We start from the raw sequence: 23,253 nt of genomic DNA, 5'->3' as shown, positions 1-23,253 counted from the left end.
CTGTGGGGAGCCGGGTGAACGATGGGACCTTGATGTAGAAGGTCGCGGTCCAAAGGCTGGATCAGAGGACCCTCTGAGTTCATTAGTTTCAGGGCTCCGAACTAGCTCCTTTTTGGCCAGAGAGGGGCGATCAGGATAGTTTTGACCCCGTCTGTCCTGACCTTTTGCAGAGTTATTGGTATTAGGGGAATTGGTGGAAAGGTGTATGCCAGTCTGAAGTTCCACAGGTGAGCGAAGGCATCCACCCTTGAATGTTTTTCATTTGGACCTATGGAGAAGTACTGCTTTGGTTTTTCATTCTCCCGGTTCACGAATAGGTCTACCTGTGGGAGACCCCATTTTTTGGTTATGGTATGGAATACTCTCATATTGGGGCTCCATCCTCCTGGATCTTTGTCTGTCCTGCTTAGGAAGTCTGCCTCGATGTTGTCGGATCCTCTCAGGAGGAGAGCTGATAGGGACTGGAGATGGTGCTCTGCCCAGCCGAATATTCGTGCTGAATCTAATTTGCAGGCTTCCGTATTTTGTGCTGCCCTGATGATGTAGATGGCCCCCGGTGGTCATATTGTCGGAGTACATCCGGACATGGGTTCCCTGGACTGATGTTTCCGCTGCCTTTAGGGCTTCTTCTACCACTCTCAGTTCTCTGTAATTGGAAGACTGTTTTTCCATGTCTTAGGGCCAGAGTCCCTGGAAGACTCCCTGAGGCGATATTGCTCCCCAACCGCGTTTGCTGGCGTCTGTTGTGATTGACGTCACGGGGTATTGTATCCAGGGTGTCCCTTTTGCTAGGTTTCCCTGGTTGAGCCACCAGTTGAGAGACAGCTTTACAAGCTGGGGTAGGGAGATTCTCATGTTGAGGGTCTCCGGGTCTTGTTCCAGCGGGATAGGATATATCTCTGGAGTATCCTTGAATGGGCCTGGGCCCAGGGGACCGCTTGGATGCAAGAAGACATTGAGCCTAATGTTGACATGGCAAACCTTATGGTCACTGTTTTTTGACTTTTTAGAGTCCAAACTTTTGATCTCACGCCTACCTGCTTGGTGGATGGAAGAAAGGATACTGTTACGGGCTGGCGGAACGCACCAAATAATAAAGATGGAACAGTATATGAGGTGCATTCACAGCCCGGGGCCCACCTTGCAGTGATGACTAACTGCTGCTAAACAATGAGGAGAAGGCGTGTAGGGGAAAGCCGGACACCGATGGGTAACCACTAACCCGGTGCTAGCAAGTACGAACTCCATTACTTCACGTAATTCACACCATCCGGCGAACAACCGCAACCTGTTAAAGTCACAGGTCATGGTAATGTGAACTACCGCTTGGAGCAGGTGCAATGTCTGCCCTAACGGACGCCACTAACCAGCCTGTCAACGGTGCTGGAAAGCGCACATACGGTGCTACTCTGGCAGACGCTGCAGTAGCAGTGGTCCAGGAGGCCTGTACTGGCCGACACCCAGGGCGCTAGTGGGTGATGAGGAGACACACTGCGACACTAAGCAGTGTCAGAGCTACGGTGCTGACTCCGATTCCTAACCCTAACTCATACGTAATATCCAAGGAGGGGGAATTATAATGCGTCAGTTACCAGTCTCATTCATCCATCATCACACATACACTAAGCACTATAGCCTCATAGTCTATCATAGCGCATGGCGGGTCGGCCATGCGAACCTTTTATAGCCATGTCTTTCTGGGACCTTCCTGATCCTCCTGATGGTTCAATCAGAACTGGAGAAGGACCTGAGCATGTGACTCCCGATCCCCAATGGGAGATCGTCCCACGAGCATGCTCAGTGGAGTAAAGGAAGGACTTAGACTCTGGAGTCTTTTGCTGCTGGCCAGGCTGCATTGTCATAAATGGACCAGAGGTGACAGCAGCAACCGAGCCCACAATGCTGCTGTGAGCAGAACGCTGGGATCGAGGAGTCTGCTGAGCATGCTCCACTGCGGCCGAAGAAGAATGGGAGACCGTCGACGGCAAGGCATAGGATTCCTGCTGTGCAGTGCCCGGAACCTGATGCCTAACAGATATTTGGTTCTGGGAATCTAGGAGGATCCCTAGAAAGACCTTCCTGGTTGAGGGATTCAGGTTTGATTTTTCCCAATTTACCATCCAGCCTAAGGATGCCAGGGTCTGCAGGACTAATTGCAGGTGTTGTCTTAGAGTGGTGTTGGAGGGAGCCATGACCAGGAGGTCGTCCAGGTAAGGGACGACACATGTGTCCTTTCCTCTGAAGAATGCTACCACTTCTGCCGTCATTTTTGTAAATGTTCGAGGGTGCCACAGATATGCCGAAGGGCAGAACTCTGAACTGGAAGTGGTGAACTTCTTTGTCTAGAGTGACTGCGTACCTTAGATATCACCAATGAGATGAATGGATGGGTGGGTATGTGGTAATAGGCCTCTTGGAGATCTATGGTGGCCATGGCAAAGTCTTCTCCGAACAATGGTATCGTGGTCTTTATCGATTCCATCTTGAAGCGTTTGTACCGGACATGTTGGTTCAGCTTCTTTAGGTTGATGATGACCCAGTATTTCCCACTTGGCTTTTTCACTAAGAACAGCCGGGAGTAGTGGCCTTGACCCTGCTCCGGTTCTGGAACTGGTGAGATTACCACCGATGATAGCATCTTTTGGAGTTCCGAATGCAGAACTTTTTGAAGCCTTGCCGAAGGAAGGTGTATTACTTTCAGGTTTTGAGAGGGGCTGGAGAGGAATTCTATTTTTACTCCCCATCTGACCAAGCCTAGGATTCTTCAATCTGTAGTTATCTTCTGCCAGCTCGGGAAGTAGCTTGCGATTCTGCCCCCTTCCTGCTTGGCATCATTTCTTATCTCTGTCTGAGTGGGTGTCGTGAAAAATATTCCTGCCTCTTCCGCCTTTAGGGTAGCTCCATCACCCTGTTTTTCCTTTACCCCTCTATTGAGGGGTTTAAGCCTGGGGTGGGTGATAGGGCTTTTTCTTGGGTGGTTTCGGCTCGGGAAGATTTTTCTTCTTGTCGGTCACCTTCTGTAATAGTTCGTCCAGTGCTGGACCAAATACATATTCGTCCTTGAATGGAATAGAGCACAATTTTGATTTCGATAGGATATCTCCACTCTACATTTTCAGCTATAAGGCCCTTCGGGTGGTGTTGGAAAGTACGGATGTTCTTGCCACAATACGGATCGATTCTGCCGAGGAGTCCTCTAAAAAGCCTGCTGCCTTCTGTAGAAGCAGTAGAGAGGTTAGAAGATCTTCCCTCGGAGTTCCCCTTTTAATATGGTCCTCTAACTGCTGAAGCCAGAGGTATAGGGTTCTAGTTACACAGGCCGATGCAACATTTGTTTTTAAGGAAGTTGCTGTGGCTTCCCAGGACTTCCTTAGTAGACTATCCATTTTTCGGTCAAGCGGGTCCTTGAGCTGCAAGGAGTCCTCGAAGGGTAGTGTAGTTTTTTTTAGCTACTCTAGGTACCTGGATATCTACTTTCGGAATCTCAGTCCAAGGCTTTGCAGCTTCTTCATCCAGGGGAAATCGATCTTTGATTTCGCCCGGGAAACGTAGCTTCTTTTCTGGGAATTCCCATTCTTCCAAGATACGATTCTGGATATTATCATGGATAGAGAAAACCATTTTCTTCCTGGACTTCAGGCTGCTAAATAGATCATGCTGCACCGAGCGGGGTGGTCTATCTTCTTCTACTCCCATCGTGTTCCTAACCACTGAGAGTAGTTCCTCCATATCGTCTGAGGAAAAGAACCATTTCTTATCATCTTCTGTCTGAGTTGGGGTTAATTCACCCTCTTCCTTCCAATCCGCTGAAACCGATGATTCGGGTTCGGAATCTGAGATGTCCTCAGGGGCATATTTCCTCTTCCTTGAGGTTGAGGGACCCCCCCGAATGTCTAGGAAAAGGTAGCCAGGGATGACTGGATCTCCTGTCGCACTATCCCTCTTACTTCCTCTATCAGGGATGGTTGTTCCTCCTGGACGATTTTTGCCGTGCATTGTTGGCACAAGGTCTTTTTATAATCGAGGGGAGTTTTTTCCTACAGATGGCACATTTGTGGCTTGTAGGTTTTTCTTCCGTTTTTGGTGCAGGATCCTTGTCTCCCTGAAAGAGAGAAAAGGAGGGGGGCCCTTAAGAATGGGTCCTAAACCAAAAAGGGTATACCCTTTTCCAAGTGTACTTACTGGGCCAGGGTTTGTGCTGGGATCTGCAGAAGGAGCTTTCAGGGAAGACGCATCCATCATGCAGACGTTAGTCCTACCTTATGGAGTCTTCCATCAGGGTCCATAAATAGGAACCGAGATCCAGCATTTCCTTACCTCATCCAATCGGATGAGATCACTCCCTCTCGGATCCTGGTGCCACCTGTTTCTCTTTTTTTTGATTTTCAAACTTCGCAAGGCGGAAGTGACGTTGCGCCTTCAGACCCGGAGGTGAACGTCACTTCCGGTGCATGCCGTTGGGCTTGGGAGCGGGCATGCGGCATGCGGGGGGAGCGGATCCTGGGCTGGTGAGCTACGGGAGGCCCCCAGCCCATTTAAGACCATCCAGCATTGCCAGGGCGCCGGAGGATGATGCGGGTCCTGCCAGCGGCAGGAGTGGTGTCCGGGGAGGAAGGTCCGGGACGATCGCCCCCGGCTGCCCAGCTTCCAGGTAGGACTCCAGGATTTGCCGCAATTTAACCTCTTATTTCCTGTCCCTAATTAGGATGGGGAGGCAACCTCCTGTGTGCTGTCGTGGAGAGGATTAGAGAAATTGAATTGCATTACTGCACTAGAAATATGAAAAATTAAGAATGCTTAGCATATAAATTGGCCAATTCATGTGTACTTGGTAGCCACAGTAAGCCGATTCTTGTATACCAGGACCTAACAATGCCAATCCTCTCTTAGACAGTCTACAACTCTATGGGAACCTAATGCGAATTCTCTCCTAAACTAAATTATAATATCTTCATGGAGGAGTAGTGATCCTGCTGTGATTTTTTGATTTGTATGCATAGGCCTTCTGACTGAGCACTTCGCCCCTTAGCCTCAGGTGTTTTTAAACTCAGCAGGATCACTACCCCTCCACGAAGATATTAGACTTTAGTCTAGGGGAGAATTCAAATTAGGTTCCCATAGAGTTATAGATTGTCTAGGAGAGGATTGCTACTGCCAACAGGTGGCGCTATAGAGTTCAAGTCCTCTTGCTCTCTGAAGAGGCAATTTGCATAGGAGAGGATTGGCATTGTTAGGTCCTGGTATACGATAATCTCCTTATCGTGGCTACCAGGTACACCTGATTTGGCCAATTTACGCGCTAAGCATTCTCAATTTTTCATATTCTAGTGCAGTAATGCAATTCAATTTTCATGTACCATTTTTGCATGCTATAGCGCTGCAGTGTGCTGCCTTATTTGTATATGAGTTGGCGACTCTAGGTAGGCACCTATTCACACCTAATTTATGTTTGCATGTGACAGTTAGTTTTTTGATTTTTATTATCCATGTGCTGACTTTTTTTTTCCAGATCTATTCCCTTGAATGGATGATTTTGGTCTGCTAATCAGACAAAACTCGCACGTGACCATTGTTTTTTTTCGTAGACCATCAGTCCAGTGAAAAATGTATATATGCTATTAGAGATGAGAGGACTAAACCACGGAGAATCCACTTGAGTGTAATTTCCTCATAGTCACAGGTCCATGAATTTGAACTCATTGCAATTTTTGATGGCGCCAGACACTAATCACTTAAAACAGAGAATCACAGACGCACAGACAAGCAGGGAGTACAGATCAGTTCATAATAAGCTGTTGAATCTCCAAACAGACGGCCACAGAAAGGAAGGCTTATCCTACCAACTCAATGGAGTGGACTCCAGCTGCTTCCAGACTATCCAGATTCTGTACCTGGTAACCAGAACCCCTGGATTCAACCTACACCCATTATCAGTAAAGGTGAAAGACTGTATGACTTTGCCTCCTTGCTTCTTTCTGCTGCACTGCTCACTACAACCCCCATCATCGCCCCAGGGACATGCTCCTGCTGAGGGGAGTGATCTATCTTGCTGCATTACCATCTTTCTCCTGGGGACCCCACTTGCAGCGCTGGCCATCCCTGGCCAGACACCTCAGCTAGCATCACGATAAAACCATAAACTATTATCCCCTGTAAGTTCTCCCCTTTCACTTGTCTGGTCAGGCCCACGGTGCTGGGCATTCACCACTGTGACATCCCTGTTAGACTGCCTGCCTGGCTACCGAGAACCCCCAGCCCGCATGACCGCGACACTTACCCATAACATCATACTGGGAACAGGGAAAGGGACAAGTGGTGCCTCCCCAGAATGCAAATGAACACATGTGCCAGGAACAAGTGGCTGGATACCACTCATTAGCAATAGCAAAAAAGGATGAAAAAAGTTCCATCACCAAGCATCTCTTCATTGAAATCTTCAATAAATATTTTATTTTCATGTCAAGAAAGATCTTGCAGCAGGGACGCAGCTCCTTAACGCCTGACGTGTTTTGAACAAAGTTCTTAGTCATAGGCATATGATGAACAATACATAAAAACATCTTTATATACCCATTCCATTAAGCAAAACCATGTACACTTGTTACTTGACATGATTGATTTACATTCATTACAAAATCAAGTGTGAGACAGCCAACAAGAAATAACAACACCTACACAGATTATCGCCTCCTTGTCCACACAAAATAAGTTTGTAAAAGACATCACTAATTACTCAGTATAGCAACTCTATGTATTAAACAAACAAACAAAAAAAAAAAAATATCCAGTACAGCCTGTGTGTGCTGTGTCACAGCTGAGCATCTGCTGCAATAACATCTTTTGTTACTTACACATAACACTACATTATAAATTCATACACCAGTAAAACCAAAAGCATTATAATCATTACTATAAAACTATGTCTCTAGATAAATTCCTTGAGGGGTGTAGTTTCTAAAATGGGGTCACTTGTGGGGGGTTTCCACTGTTTAGGCACATCAGGAGCTCTCCAAATGCAACATGATACCCTCAGACTATTACATCAAAATCTGCATTCCAAAACGCCACTTGTTCTCTTCCATGCCCTACTGTGCGCCCAAACAGTGGTTTTCTTCCACATATGGGGTATCGGCGTACTTAGGAGAAATTACACAACAACTTTTGGGGTCCATTTTTTCCTGTTACCCTTGCGAAAATCAGGTTTTGAGCACTTTGAGATGATGCGGTTTTTAGAATGGTGTCACTTTTGGGTATTTTTCGTCATATAGAACCATCAAAGTTACTTCAAATGTGATGTGGCCCCTAAAAAAAAATTGTTTTGCAAATTCTGTTGTAAAATGAGAACTCACTGGTCAACTTTTAATCCTTATAAGAAAAAAAATTATGCTTACAAAATTGTGGTAATGTAAAGTAGACATGTGCTTATTTTTTTTTTCATTTATAGTTATTTATTAACTATTTTGTGTGACATGACTCTGATTTAACGGCATAAAAATTAAAAGTTTGAAAATTGCTAAATTTTTAAAATTTTTGCCAAATTTATGATTTTTTTCAACAAATAAACACAAGTCATAGCAAAGAAATTTTACTACTAGCATGAAGTACAATATGTTATGAGAAAACAATCTCAAAATCAGTGGGATCCATTGAAGCGTTCCAGAGTTATCACCTCATAAAGTGACAGTGGTCAGAACTGAAGAAAATGGCCTTGTCAGGAAAGGGGAAGACAGGCTTCGGGATGAAGGGGTTGAAGTGTTCCATAGTTATTTCCTCAAAACTACAAATACAACAATTAATCTTTTCATATGGAAACAAACTTAGAGGAGTTGTCCAACAAACAAAGTTCATTTTAATTAATAGATCTACGAATAAAATATTGGATTAATATAGGTTATGTAAGAGCAGTAGAAACAATATGGCCCAATGGCCTAATTTAAATAATAACAAAGGATAAAAAAAATAAATAAAGTATGATGCCAACAAAAGTGCCCCCCAAACACAGGATACCCCCACAGTGAATTCCTCCTCAGTACTCTCCACACACTTGGTATGATGAACCTACTGTACCCCCCCTCAACACCCAAGGCAAAGTATGGTGACCCCATCACAGTACGATTCCCCACATACAGTATAATGGGCTCCATATAGACATTCATAAGGTATAATGGGCCCCACATAGACATCCATACAGTATAATGGGCCCCATGCAGCATATCCATCCAGGATGCCGATAAAGTTCAAAATAGCGATGCTAGACAGGGGGTTAGTGTCGCGTGGCCAAATATACTCACCCCACAGACCAGAGTAAGACATATGTGGGTTAACAGAAGGGTACCAGTAGTGTGTAATATATATTTTATGCACATATATACAGTACAGACCAAAAGTTCGGACACACCTTCTCATTCAAAGAGTTTTCTTTATTTTCATGACTATTAAAATTGGAGATTCACTCTGAAGGCATCAAAACTATGAATTAACACATGTGGAATTATATAATTAACAAAAAAAGTGTGAAACAACTGAAAATATGTCTTATATTCTAGGTTCTTCAAAGTAGCCACCTTTTGCTTTGATTACTGCTTTGCACACTCTTGGCATTCTCTTGATGAGCTTCAAGAGGTAGTCACTGGAAATGGTCTTCCAACAGTCTTGAAGGAGTTCCCAGAGATGCTTAGCACTTGGCCCTTTTGCTTTCACTCTGCGGTCCAGCTCACCCCAAACCATCTCGGTTGGGTTCAGGTCTGGTGACTGTGGAGGCCAGATGATCTGGCGTAGCACCCCATCACTCTCTTTCTTGGTCAAATAGCCCTTACACAGCCTGGAGGTGTGTTTGGGGTCATTGTCCTGTTGAAAAATAAATGATGGTCCAACTAAATGCAAACCTGATGGAATAGCATACCGCTGCAAGATGCTGTGGTAGCCATGCTGGTTCAGTATGCCTTAAATTTTGAATAAATCCCCAACAGTTTCACCGGCAAAGCACCCCCACACCATCACACCTCCTCCTCCATGCTTCACGGTGGGAACCAGGCATGTAGAGTCCATCCGTTCACCTTTTCTGCGTCACACAAAGACACGGTGGTTGGAACCAAAGATCTCAAATTTGGACTCATCAGACCAAAGCACAGATTTCCACTGGTCTAATGTCCATTCCTTGAGTTCTTTAACCCAAACAAGTCTCTTCTGCTTGTTTCCTGTCCTTAGCAGTGGTTTCCTAGCAGCTATTTTACCATGAAGGCCTGCTGCACAAAGTCTCCTCTTAACAGTTGTTGTAGAGATGTGTCTGCTGCAAGAACTCTGTGTGGCATTGACCTGGTCTCTAATCTGAGCTGCTGTTAATCTGTGATTTCTGAGGCTGGTGACTCGGATGAACTTATCCTCCGCAGCAGAGGTGACTCTTGGTCTTCCTTTCCTGGGGCGGTCCTCATGTGAGCCAGTTTCTTTGTAGCACTTGATGGTTTTTGCCACTGCACTTGGGGACACTTTCAAAGTTTTCCCAATTTTCCGGACTGACTGACCTTCAGTTCTTAAATTAATGATGGCCACTCGTTTTTCTTTACTTGGCTGCTTTTTTCTTGCCATAATACAAATTCTAACAGTCTATTCAGTAGGACTATCAGCTGTGTATCCGCCAGACTTCTGCACAATACAACTGATGGTCCCAACCCCATTTATAAGGCAAGAAATCCCACTTATTAAACCTGACAGGGCACACCTGTGAAGTGAAAACCATTTCCGGTGACTACCTCTTGAAGCTCATCAAGAGAATGCCAAGAGTGTGCAAAGCAGTAATCAAAGCAAAAGGTGGCTACTTTGCAGAACCTAGAATATAAGACATACAGTGTTTTCAGTTGTTTGACACTTTTTTTTGCTAATTATATAATTCCACATGTGTTAATTTATAGTTTTGATGCCTTCAGAGTGAGTCTACAGTTTTCATAGTCATGAAAATAAAGAAAACTCTTTGAATGAGAAGATGTGTCCAAACTTTTGGTCTGTACTGTATATACACACTTTCTTTTATGGATGGCACATTAAAAATGAAAAATCTCATGCACATTTGTGCTTATTTTATGCAGTATTAAAGTGACCTGTGGGGCGTTTTGAATTTGGCAACATATCAATTTCTCTTTCAGGTTCAAAGAGCAGTGTGTGGAATTTCCTCATAGCATTGCATTAGATGCAATTGTAGTGCATTTTTGATGTAGAATTTCCTTAAAATCAAATGTAAACCACACATGACTGTATCAATAACATTTTGTCCAATGTAAGAAGTATCAAAAACATGACATACCAAAAAGAGGCAAAAACATCAGTGCCAAAACAAGATAAAAATGCATGTAAAAGAAGCACGCAAATAACCTAATCTAACTAATAGGAGGAGGAATGCTGCAAGCCTTTGACATAAAAAACACACCAAATGCTCATTGCGGGAACAATAGCCTTAAGCTCTCAGATATAATCACACTTAATGTGACACAACATGTTTTTTAATGTAAAAAGTACAGCAAAAGATGTATTGTAGGGATACACTCACTTTCAGGTAGCGTTCAGCCACTGGCAAAGCAGATTAATGTCCTGCAGGTTCTTCAATCAGACCTAAGTTTCAGACAGGTGTTTACACCTCCACAACTAGGCAGCTATGAGCAGCTCTGCTGCCCTTTTAACTCCAGCTGAGCCTCCTGAATTGGAGGATGGGAATGATCCCGCCCATCACTTTCCCATCATTCCTGGCACCTGAACCCGTTCTGCTCTACTAAATCAAAAGTAACCATAAAAAGAGAAATGTGCCAGGAAACAAAATACAATAATGTTTTGATAAAACATTAATTTTTTTCAATAATATAAAAAAAAATTGTGAAACGTGTTGGATCTCTTGGTGGGTGGGCTGATCATATTTATGTTTTACTGTTGACCGCATACTGGATATATCCCCCTACTTGTGCTTATCATCTGCTATTGCTTTTTTATCACAATTATTGTTACTGTTAAGGCTCTTTGAAGAGGACCTTTTAATTACTCTGTGATGTTAGATATTTTTGTTATTCTGAAAGCTTTCTATATACATGTATGCAAGCAACAACAGACTGTCAGTTGACATGCAATATTATGTCATTTTGATTTATTTTTTGCATATTTCTTTATATAAATATTCACACATTTTGTTGCTATATTTATTTTTTGATTAGCTCACCCACTAATTTTCCTTGTTGTCTGTATGCCTACTTAAACTGTACTACTCAATATTTTTTTTTTTAAATATTATTCAATAAAATGAATGTTTTATCAAAACATTGTTGTATTTTGTTTCCTTCCATATTTCTCTTTTCTGGTTATATACTTACCCCTGTGTCATATGGGGACCTTAATAAATAATATGAGCCAGTTGTGATTAGAGATGAGTGAGCCTTTTAAGGTTTGGTTCAGCTCGGATCAGTGAACTTCCCGATGTTCGCCAAACTTAACCGAACCCCACTGAATTCAATGGGAGGTAAAACCAAACTCGTATACAACAACTTCAGAGAGGGGCCCAAAAGCTGCCAAAACACCTCAATTTAGGGGCAGGCACCAGGAAAAGTGGCATCAATTGACCCAAATTTTGAGTACAAATAGTGTAATTGAGCAGCATAGATGCATGGGACAGAGGCTCGGATAGGGCTTTGACCAGCATTTCTAGCTTAAACATTGATCAGTAACAGGTGGATAAGTGACAGGTGTAGGCCTGGTGCTCTGTGAGTCCTGCCAAATTCAGGCAACAAACATGAAAGAGACCCAACATGGAGTCCAAACATTTCCAAAAATTAGGGACAGGTGTAAGGAGAAGACCCAGACCAGGCCTACCTACTCTGTGATGGATCCAGAACTGTCAGAGCTGTCACCCAGGTTTCACGGGGGAAAGCTTAAAGCCCCGGACCGACCTCTGCACCTAGGAGTAGGGGGTGTGGCTAAGATAAAAGGGCCACAGAGTGCGGCAAATCAGTTAGTTGCCGTGAGAACGTGCATCGCGCAGGAGGGCAGTGTCAGGGCTTCTGTGAGGGGGGCCCAACTGCCAGAGTGGGCAAAAACCAGCAGAGGCTAAAAGCTGTTAACAGAGACTGCCGACAACAACGTACCTGGTCACCGCTGACATCACTGACCGTGAGTGACAGGACACTCAGTCAGGACATAAGCCTGCGCACGCACCGACAGGAGAATTTGGACACCCGCTGTAAAGGGTTTCCCTTTGTACCTCAATCAAGTCGCTCATTGTCCCTGTACGCTGAGAGGGGGAAAGACTGTGCTCTGTCCGGCTCATCGTTTCCTGACACACCGATCACTGACCTGACCACAAGGAATCACAGTCATTGCCAGGAGCCAAGACGTTATCTTTTCCAGGACTACACTGGACCAGGAGGAATCACTGCCGCCGCCAGGATCCAGGACGCCATCTTTTGCAGGACCATACCGGACCCCTTATGCGCCACTGCTTTGGCGCCAATGTCAACATCCTGAACTAACCGCACTCTGATGTCGTCAGACTGATAAGTTTGTTATCCTTGAACTTCCTACCTTATGCTTCACACCTGCTTCCCCTGAGTTATGTCCCCTGTGTTCCTTTATACTGTTTTATCTGTTTTCTCCCTGCGAGGAGTATACCTGTTAAATTAAACACCACGCTAATGCTTGTTCTGCCTCCGACCCGTTACTGCATCTTCCTACCTGCTCACACAGGCACCAGGAAAAGTGGAACCAATTGATCCCCAGTCTAAATTTTATAATGGCGCAGCATGGATGGATGGCACAGGGCCTTGCCCAGCATTTCTAGGTTAAAAATTGATCAGTAAGAGGTGGATGAGTGACAGGTGGAGATAGCCATTGCTCAAATTCGGCCTGGATAGTTGTCCATAACTCTTGATCTGCATGACTGCGATCTCCAAGGCATATTAATTTAAACACTGTCTGATTGTGGTAAGTCTTGGTTGTGCAGTACAGAGGTGGGGGGATTCTATCTGCACTGTTCGAACTTGTGTCTCATTAAGGAAGAGGTTGATGTCACAGGTGAAGGCCCTAGAGGAGGTAGAGGAAGTGTTAGCTATAGAGGTTTGTATCTCAAGCCTTAGGGAGTTCAAGACTTGTGGAGATGTCCCTTCCTCACCTGCCCCTGCAGCCACCAGAGCCATCCAAGGCCCAGTCAGAGATCTAATGCCCCTGGCCATGCTTGCTCATCCAGGTGTCGGTGGTCGGTGGCGGAATGCACCCTGTCATACACAGGTAGTTTCAAGGAACATATGATATAGTCTGGTGTAGCACAGGCACAGCTTTCTTAGAGAAGTAATGGCGACTGGGTAACTGGTACTGGGGGACTGCGACGGCCATCAGCTTTTGGAAACTGTCTGTATCCACCAGGCGGAAAGGCAGCATTTCCCTGGCCAACAGATTGGAGATGGTGAAGTTCAAGCTCTTAGCTTTGTCATGAGCAGGAGGACAAAATATTTTATGTGACCATAACTGTGGGACCAAGGTCTTGCTGCTGTGCTGAGAGAGGGCTGAGTAAGGTATACACGACAAACTGCTGGACTGTAAGGTGCAGGTGGAAAGGTTATGTTGGCTTGATAAAGATGTGGTGTGTTTGGTGGGTCGCCCCGTCACTGGCTTCACCCAGGGCTGTGGGGTACTCGGTACCAGGCCGGTGTCAGGGGGATGATGTGTCACAGCAGCGGTGACCCGGTCCATGGCCCTGGGCCCCAATATCAATGGCGGTGATGTTTGTTTGTAAAGTTCGTGACACCACCCGTGGTGTTTGGCAAGTGAGGTGGTAAGCCAACGCTGCTTGCAGATCCTCTGGGGCTGATGGTATATTGCAGCTTGGATGGTATAGCTCCCCATAGGTGGAGTTGTAGCCCCAGGGCAGTGTGAAGGTGCGATGGAGGAGTAGGGCACGGGATGGTGTAGATATTGATACCCAAATGTAGCGGTGCTGATGCGGGAATGAATGGAGGACACCAGAGCTTGCAGTTTCAAAGCTTTACTCACAGTTCGTAGTAAACGCAGGTGCCCGCTTCGGTACCGTGTCCTCCGGGGCAGAGGCCCATCCAACCTCCAGGCAAGATAGGACTCTCCCCGCCAGCACCCCACCAACATGTGCTTTCCTGAACGACTCCTCTATTGCGCCTTGTAGTGTGAAGAGCTCCAGTACCGTGGCTACAATGAAGTCCCTCCTGTCAGATGTTCCTAACAACTCCACTTGTATGACAGACAGCTGTAGCCTACTTCGGGGACTCCCTTCTCCTGAATCCCGGCTCTCTACTCGTTTGCTGTTGTGTCCCAAGTCTTTGATGGGAGTAGTGCATTAACAGCCAACTACTCCACCGGTGTCTGCTGCAGAACCATAAGTGTCCATACAACCTCGGGGACCGGGCCCCGGCCTTGCACTGAGAACCTATAGGCAGGGTTCCTATCCAACCCACTCCTCCTCTCTGTTTTCTCTCCACTTCGTTCCGTACTTGTCTTTCTCTTATGGAAATGCAGGTTACAGTTCTACGTCTCTCCTTCTCCTTCCTTTCCCGTGCCAGCTGGCTCAGGTCACTGAGGCAGCTGCAGCACTCCTTCTTCTATTCCTTTCCTCAGGGGCTCTTCCAATAAGACCTTTCCCGACTGACTGTCTTTCCTCCGCCTGACCCCCCCGGCAGGGCTTACCTGTCAGCCTGCTCTCTCCTCTCCAGCAATCCTCTCCATTCTCACTCTGACTCAGACTGACCTGCAATTCTATCTTTCCCAGTCTCTTAAACTAACTCCACCCACCTCCCAGCACATCTCGTGTTACGAAGCAGGGTTCCACGAAGGGTGCTCTGCTACCCCCCAGCCTGAAGCTGCAATGTGGCCCTGCTGAACTATCCTGTGTGTGGGATGCAGGTGTTGGCGTGTGGCAAGGAGTTCCCACCTTACCTGGATGGTGGGGCACTACACCTTAGGAGAAGGTGCAGTACCTCTGTGGTGACTGAGCCTCAGGGGCGCCACACTGGTGTCTGAGATCAGTCAAAAACAGCAGGCATGTCCACTTCTGTAACAGCTGATAGGCTCTCACTCTCCCCGACTGTTGAAGAAGGTAAAAAGTGGAGATTCCACCACCAGAGACCTGAGTGAGAAAACTTTCCAGGGTGACGGAGGAGGAACAATCAGCATATGCGTTTGATGGGGCAACTGGTGGTTGGTGATGCCCACTAGGCTGCATTTTAGTGCAGTAAGATTCCCGGACTAATGCATGTTGATTGCGCATGTGCTGGTTCATGCATGTAATAGTCAAATTTTTGCCATTTTTGCCCCACTGAGTCATTGTTTACAAAGTTGGCAGATAACATGAATTGGGTCATCCTTTGCAGTCTCAAAAAAGTCCCAGGCTAGGCAATGCTTGCTGCTCTTGCAAACTGTAGACCCCTGAAAGCTGCTGGCCACAGCCAGAGTTGTGGCTGAGGATGCAGTGCTTGTCATAGTTGCATTACTCCGTGTCTGTGCTGCAAGCTGCAACGTTACCTCCTCATCTTCTTCCTCCTCCACCTCCTCTGCTGAGCTTCTTATCTGCGTGCCTCTGGGTTTGCACCAAGTGGGATCTACAACCTCCTCTTACTATCCTAACAGCACAGTAAAGTATGCGTACAGCACAGGTATCTGACTTTCATCATCGTCACCTCGACCCCTAGGAGTTAACATCTGAAGGGTCTGGATTCTGCTCGGACCCTACTTCGTCTGGTCAATCGAAAAAATTTTTGGGCATCGGTGCAGATGATTTCCCCCTCTTCAGTCTGTGAATATTTGGAGCAGACCTCCGATGCCCATGGAATAGCATGTGTGAACAGCTCTGCAGACCCGCCCGTCTATGGTTCCCCACAGTCAGTTGGAGAGTTGATTTGTGGGGGGAAACAAGGGTAATTGGGGTGCCACCTCTGAGGTGTCATGATCCCAGTGCAGGCTTTGACCGGCATGCCTGGGGTTAATTATGGTGGCCTCTCTTTGGTTCAGGGAGAGCTTCTTATAGCCCTGAAAATCTCCAATCCCTGTCAGTTATACTTTTGCCTTTGGCCGAGTGTGTTGACCCCTGTGTGCCTTGTGCCTGTTCGTTGTCTTCTAGCTTGCTTATATGGTTCTGACCCGGTTCTGTCCCCCGTTGTGAGTTTGCCTGTTGATTCTGTACTGCGCTACCCTCTCTATGTATGATTCCTTGCCTGTGACCTGACTATTCTTTGCTCGCCTCTCTTGTACTTTGCAGCTATCTCCGTGTATGACTCATTGGCTACGTCCTGACTCCCAGTTCTGTCTATCCTCTGGTTTTGTCGTGCTATCTCGTGCTTTGACCCCAGCCTGTCTATTCCCCTTGGTAACTTTGTCCCATAGTTACCCTGCTAGTTTTCCTGCAGCTCCTAGCTCTCTGAGGTTTAGGCCACGCCCCCAGCAGTCACCTGCTTTAGGTCCTGCTGGTCTGAAGCACGCACCTTCTCTGCTGCTGCCCGCTCCACAGGTATCGCTGAGCACAGTTTGTCTTACTCAGGACACGTGCACTGGTTCATTGAGCAAGTGCAGTGCGGTGTTCCTGACATTATAACTGACCATGAACTTTTTTTCTCTCCTCACTTCTGCAGCATGGACCCAATGCATGCTTTATCTGAGCAGGTGAAATGCTTGACTCAGTCGCTGCAGAAGCTAAGTTTGGAACACCAAGCTCTGGCCCAGTCCCAACAGCAGGTTGCGGACTCGGTTCAGGGGGTGCTTTCCGCAGGCTTTCAGCAGGTGGGGAATAGAGATGTCATTTTAGTCCCACCCGAATCTCCGGTTAAGTTGCCAGATATGTTTGCTGGTAACAAAAATTAATTTAGAGCATTTAAGGAGGCTGTAAGCTCTTTTTCTCCTTGAGACCCCGCTCCTCTGGGGATGAGAAACAGAGGGTGGGGGTGGTTATGTCCCTGCTTAGGGGGGCCCCACAAGTCTGGGCATTTTCTCTTTCCTCTTCTGCCCCGGAGAGAATGACTGTGGATGCGTTTTGTGAGGCCTTATGGCTTATTTACGATGAGCCCGATAGAGTGCGTTTGGCTGAGGACAAGGTGATGAGTGTCTGTCAGTGGGAGCACTCGGCCGAGTGGTTCTGTTCTGAATTTAGATGTTGGGCAGCTGAGATTTCTTGGAGTGATGCCTCCCTTTGGGGACTGTTCCGTAGAGGCCTGTGTGAACGTCTGAAGGATGCCCTGGCACTCCATCCTCCACCTAACTCCCTGGAGGATGCCATGACCCAAGCGGTTCGCATTGATCGCAGACTGTGGGCAAGAGGTGTTATGCAACTTGAGACACCATTATTCTCCAGTGGAGGTGAGACCCGGACTCTTCCTGTGGCTATGGAGGTGGGCGCTGTCACCTGTGAGGAGAAGGAAAGAAGACGCCGCCAGGAGAAGCAGTTGTGCTTCTATTGTGGGGAATCTGGACACTGGAAGGACTGCCCCTCCTGTCCGTCATCCTCCAAGATGGCGGGAAACGACTAGGTCTGGGTAGTAGTCGAGGAGGCTACCCAGACCTTCAGGTACAATTTTCCTCATGTGCAAAAATGGTGCTTCAGGTGGAACTGGAGCTTGGTAATGGTCCGGTTCAGACTACTGCTTTTGTTGACTGTGGTTCTGCTGTGAACCTGATTGATACTCGAATTATGACTCTTAATAAGATAGGGACTGTCAGGCTTCAAGATCCTGTTAAACTTGTGGCAATTGACTCGTCTCCTGTTACCCAGGACGGTATCTGTTTCAGGTCTGAACTTTTTTCTCTAAAAGTGGGTCCCACTCATGTGGAAAAATTAAGCTGTCTTGTGTTAGATAACTTGCCTGCAGGACTGGTACTGGGGATGCCTTTGCTTCAACGCCACAATCCCAGCATTGATTGGGTGACAGGGGAGATCACTCAATGGGGATGCAGGGATAAATGTTGTAACCTAGGACCTCTTGTTAACTCTGTTAAATTCGTATCTGTGTCGTTTGTCGGTCTGGAAGGTATTCTGGAGTACCTGAAGGATTTCGAAGACGTTTTTTCCGAAAGTGAGGCTGAGGCGCTGCCACCACATAGACCCTACGATTGTACCATTGAGTTAGTACCCGGAGCCAAGTTAACTAAGGCTCGATTGTTCAATTTGTCCGGGCTTGAGCGCCAAGCCATGAAGGAGTACATAGCTGAGAGTCTCCGCAAAGGGCATATCAGGCCTTCTGTGTCACCCGTGGCAGCAGGATTCTTCTTTGTGAAGAAGAAAGATGGTGGTTTGCGGCCGTGCCTCGACTTTTGGGAACTTAATAAGATAACGGTTAGAAACACTTACCCGCTGCCCCTCATCCCAAACTTATGTAGCCAGCTAGCTGGGGCCCAATGGTTCACCAAGATAGATCTCTGGGGGGCCTACAATCTGATAAGGGTTCGGGAAGGGGACGAGTGGAAAACTGTGTTCCTCACATCTGAAGCACTCTTTGAAAACCTGGTAATGCCGTTTGGGTTAACTAATGCACCCGCTATCTTCCAGAATTTCATCAATGTTGTGTTTTCTGACCTGATAGGCCGTTTTGTTATCATTTATTTGGATGACATTTTGGTGTATTCCCCGGACAGTCAGTCTCACTTGCAACACCTACGGACAGTTCTCCAGAGACTCAGGGAGAACCAATTGTTTGTTAAATTGGAAAAGTGGGGGTTGTGGCCTAGGACACAGCACATGTGAGCCACAGAAAAGCAGAGTGTTATGATTGAGTCACCGTAGGAGGCAGACACAAAAATAGAAGCTACGTCCAGAAAACCAGAGAAGTTGGCAACTATCAGATTGCAGACCCCTGAACCTATCAACACAACTAGCAGTAGCCGTGGGGGGTTCCTACGATGCCCTAGACCCCTCAATCACAGCCGGAGCGCTAAATAGCCTAAAGACAGAAAAAGGAAATCTAAACTGCCCCAGAGCAGACCCCAAAGTAAAAGGCAGCCCCCAACATATAATGACGGTGAAGCAAGATGAAAAAACACTCACACAGATAGAAAGATAGGCTGAGCAAACGATGGGGCCCAAGCTAGCTAAACAGAACAGGAAAGGAAGGTTGCTGTCTGCAATCTGCCAAAACCCTATCAAAGACATAAGCCAACAAGCTGATATGAAAAAGACCCTGAAGCAGCTAGGCTTCAAAAACTAAATCAGCACTCAGGTATTTTCAGAAGACAGAGCTAAACGAATTCAGCACACCCCAGCAGGGAATGGCAGAAATCCAGAAAAACAAAGCAAAACAAAGTCTAAGCACAAATGCAAAAGACCGAGCAGATAACTTAGCTTTAGAGGAGCAGGAATTCAGACTGGTCTCCAAGGATCCCACAGAGAAATCACCCGCAGGGCAGAAGGGCGTCGGCAGCCTTATATCCAGTCAGTAACTCCACTCAGCCAGTCATCATCATCAGACTCAGGTGTTTGATAATCAGGCTCACTACCTTTCTTTACCAGAAGAGGGAGTTCCTCGGGCCTCAGTAGTGAAGGGGAAAATGAACTCACAACACAGAGCTCCTGAGGGATAACCTCTGAATCTACTCCCATCCCGACCAAACATCACTCAAAACTCAATTTTTATTTTGGATTCTATTAAGGATTTGATACAGAACATTTTGATCCCAATTTGGACTGTTTCGGATATTTACAAGCAGAGATTTTTTTACTTGGAACTGGAGAGAGACTTCAGGACTGAGGCCTAGGCCTCTTCTCACTGCTACAGGCCTCATCTAGGCCCTGCTGGCTAATGGATTATATACAGAATTCATACATTTGTTCTATAATTACCTAGGCATTGCCATAGTACCCTTTTATGAATGAGTCACCATAGGAGGCAAAAACAGAAATACTAGCTAAGTCCAGAAAACCAGAGAAGTTGGCAGCTATCGAATTGCAGACCCCTGAACCTATCAACAACAACTAGCAGTAGCCGTGGGGGGTTCCTACGGTGCTCTAGACCCCTCAATCACAGCTGGAGAACTAAATAGCCTAAAGACAGAAAGGGAAATCTAAACTGCCCCAGAGCAGACCCCAAAGCAATAGGCAGCCCCCAACATATAATGACGGTGAAGCAAGATGAAAAAACACTCACACAGATAGAAAGATAGGCTGAGCAAATGATGGGGCCAAAGCTAACTAAATAGGACAGGATAGAAAAGCTGCTGTCTGCAATCCGCCAAAACCCTATCAAATCAAGAGCCAACAGACTGATAGGGAAAAAAGCCCTGAAGACGCTAGGCTTCAAAAAGACTATATCAGTACTCAGGTATTTTCTGAAGACAGAGCAAAAAGGAATTCAGCTCACCCCAGCAGGGAATGGCAGAAATCCAGAAAAACAAGGCAAAACAAAACCAAAACACAAATGCAAAAAGCAGAGCAGAAAACTTAGCTTTTGAAGAGCAGGAATCAGACTGGTCTCCTAGAATCCCTCAGGGAACTCACCAGCAAGGCAGAAGGGCGTCGGCTGCCTTATATCCAGTCAGCAATTCCAGTCACCCAGTCATCATCATCCTGCTCAGGTGCTTGGTAATCAGCCTCACTACCTTCCTTCCCCAGAAGAGGGAGTTCATCAGACCTCAATGGTGAAGGGGAAAATGAACTCACAACAGTACCCGGAACTAAAGCTTTCCTTCTGGCACCACAGGAACGGCGTGAGACATAAGAGACACCGCTCTGGATTGAAAAACAACAGGGACAGCCATCTGCTTCACTGGGGCCCCACCAGGCCACAACAGGAAAATTGCCTCACACACAAAACACTGGACCCTCCAGCAAACAGGTACTTAACCTTAACAAATAGGGGAAAATTTCATTTAATTAATAGCGGGAAGGACAGCAGGAGCCAGGTTGTGGACCACTTGTAGGATCCTCCCTGCTCAGCAGAGCACCTGAGGGAATTGCAGGAGCCTTGCTGTCTCTCCCAGGCCTGACTGTTAGAGGGCTGTGTGTTCTATCTTGTCCCCAGCTAAAGGAAAAGCTACAAGACTGTAAGAGTTAAAACAATCTCCATAGATACCTTATTTTATGTATAAAGGTGTGGGACTCCCTCTGCTGGCCATTTTATGCAATTGCCCATACTTAAAAAGAAGGAAGAGAGAGTTTTTTTTTCCTTTCCCCTGTTTTGGGATGTTGCTCTGACTTATAGGCTCACGCGCCCCCTTGCTCTTGTGATATTAAAGGGGTACTGCAGTAGAACTGCACCAGAGGCATACTCTGTTCTATAAAATGTACCTTATATCTTGCTAAAATCAAACACGGAGGGCATGGACGATCCTGGTGGACTATAATTATGGAACACTAGATCTGTCACCATGGGAAAAAATATGCACCCACCTATATGAGTAATTGTCATGCGATAACTTTCTGAACGCAGGAGGTCACTGAGCAATGCGTCCCAAAAAGTCTGTTTCATCAGAAAACAATACCCGTCCAATCACACAACTGATGGCTCAACGTACAAAATCAGCAAGTCATACTATGTCAGCATCACAATTAACCTCACTGAACACTGGTAGCTCCCCCCAAAGGTCACAGCAAACTAACTTGACTACTCCAACAAACATGATCCCAATGACAATGGAGGATCTCCTGACTACCATTCAGAAAACGTTCAGAGCCAAATTATCCTCTGCTGTAAGCAACTTCACGCAGCAAATCCAGAATATTGCTCAAAGAACCAACGATTTGGAAAGAAGAATGGATGACACAGCAGATGCCGCTGAACATAATAGTGAACAAATACAGTAACAAGATGCTAGACTCGAGTTCCTAGAGCTAAAGTGTGAAGACTTGGAAAATCGATCTCGCCGAGGTAATATCAGAATTAAAGGACTACCGGAAAGTAGCTCCAATCTACTGGAGGTTGCCTCAAACCTCTTCTGCATCCTCCTGCCCCAAGCAGATCCTAGTTATTTAAAAATAACCAGAATTCACAGGGCTTTGGGAGGTCCCAAATCTGATGCCTCACCTAGGGACGTTGTCCTTAAAATGCATCATGAGGAATCCAGAGACCTGATTCTATCCACAGCTCGTAAACTGAACAATTTACCAGGTGTCCCAGATACTGTATTTCTCTTCCCTGACATCTGCCCGGCAACCTTGATAAGGAGAAAAGCCATGAAAGACATAACTCTGGCCTTAATAAAAGCAAAGATTAAGTACAGGTGGGGATTCCCACATGCTTTAATTTTCTCCTATGGCAACACCACCTATTCTCCAAGAAATCTCAAGGAAGGGAGAAAAGCACTGGAGAAGGCAGGCATCCCGATTTCTGATTCTGGAGCCCTACCACAGAGACAGAGACCACGCAGAGAGTGGATGGAAGTTCGCCATACCAGACTCAATAAATCACAGCACAACAAATAGCCCATTTCTTGAGTCCACTATGGACGAATGTGCTGGAATATTCTCTCAAAGAACGACCAAAATGCTGAGTTATCGTTCTGATAGTGTTGCTATTTGATGTTTCTAATGACAATTTACGAATAATATTGTTTTCTTTTTCTACTAGTGGAGTGTTGTGCCCCTGGAGAAAGTATGCCACTCCATTTTAGGCTATTACTGCCTCTGGTCCTACTGATAGTGGACCAGCACATTATAGCCCACAAATTGGTCATTTTTCTTGTTGTTGTATTTTTTCTTACCCTCCCTTCCCTCTTTTCCCTACAAGAGTGTCGATGAGATGTAAAAATATTTTTGGATATGTGACTAAGGTGAAAATGCTTGTTCCAGGCCGTAGTTTAATTAGAAATTTCATTAGAGTATCTTTATGCATACTTAATGTATAAGGTACTATCACACAATGTTAGGGGATTCAATTCCCTGATAAAAAGAAAATGCGCCTTTATTGATTACCAGAAACATTCTGGCAGCCAATGGAAAGGAATAATTTTAAAATATAACTTTTATTTCACAAGTATAAAATCTAACAAAGTGCAAGGTGCTCAGGTAAATAGCTCAGGACAAAATAGAAAGAAAAAGGAAAGGCTGGTAAATACAGCATCAATCAACAATTCTATTGCATCCTTTAGTCATATAGACCTTGGTTGGATGTTATAAATTGATCCTGTAATGTTAGACCGCCCTAAGGCACAAGGTATACACATATGGATATCAACCAAAATCACCACTATACCTTGACACTGAATATTACAGCTTGTCCACACGGCCTATAACACTGTCCTCCGGTGGGAATGAATAGCCAAACACCATTAGGATACCTGCTAATCCGT

The 23,253-nt window shown here is 45.9% G+C and overlaps 1 protein-coding gene across 1 annotated transcript in view; it reads right to left on the bottom strand.

Annotated features, from left to right (window-relative positions):
- LOC141091341 (retinol dehydrogenase 7-like) overlaps positions 1-10,675 on the bottom strand; it is a 227,040-nt gene extending 216,365 nt beyond the window's left edge. Inside the window, exon 1 of the mRNA XM_073576874.1 lies at positions 10,541-10,675. The gene's annotated coding sequence lies outside the window, so the exon portion shown is untranslated. The remainder of the gene's footprint in view (positions 1-10,540) is intronic.
- Positions 10,676-23,253: the final 12,578 nt, after the last annotated feature.

This window comes from Dendrobates tinctorius, unplaced genomic scaffold, assembly GCF_039654945.1.
Source record: "Dendrobates tinctorius isolate UK_male_01 unplaced genomic scaffold, ASM3965494v1 ptg000051l, whole genome shotgun sequence".
NCBI lineage: Eukaryota > Metazoa > Chordata > Amphibia > Anura > Dendrobatidae > Dendrobates > Dendrobates tinctorius.
Note: the sequence above shows the minus strand (reverse complement) of the source record. Positions and strands in the feature narration are given on the sequence as shown.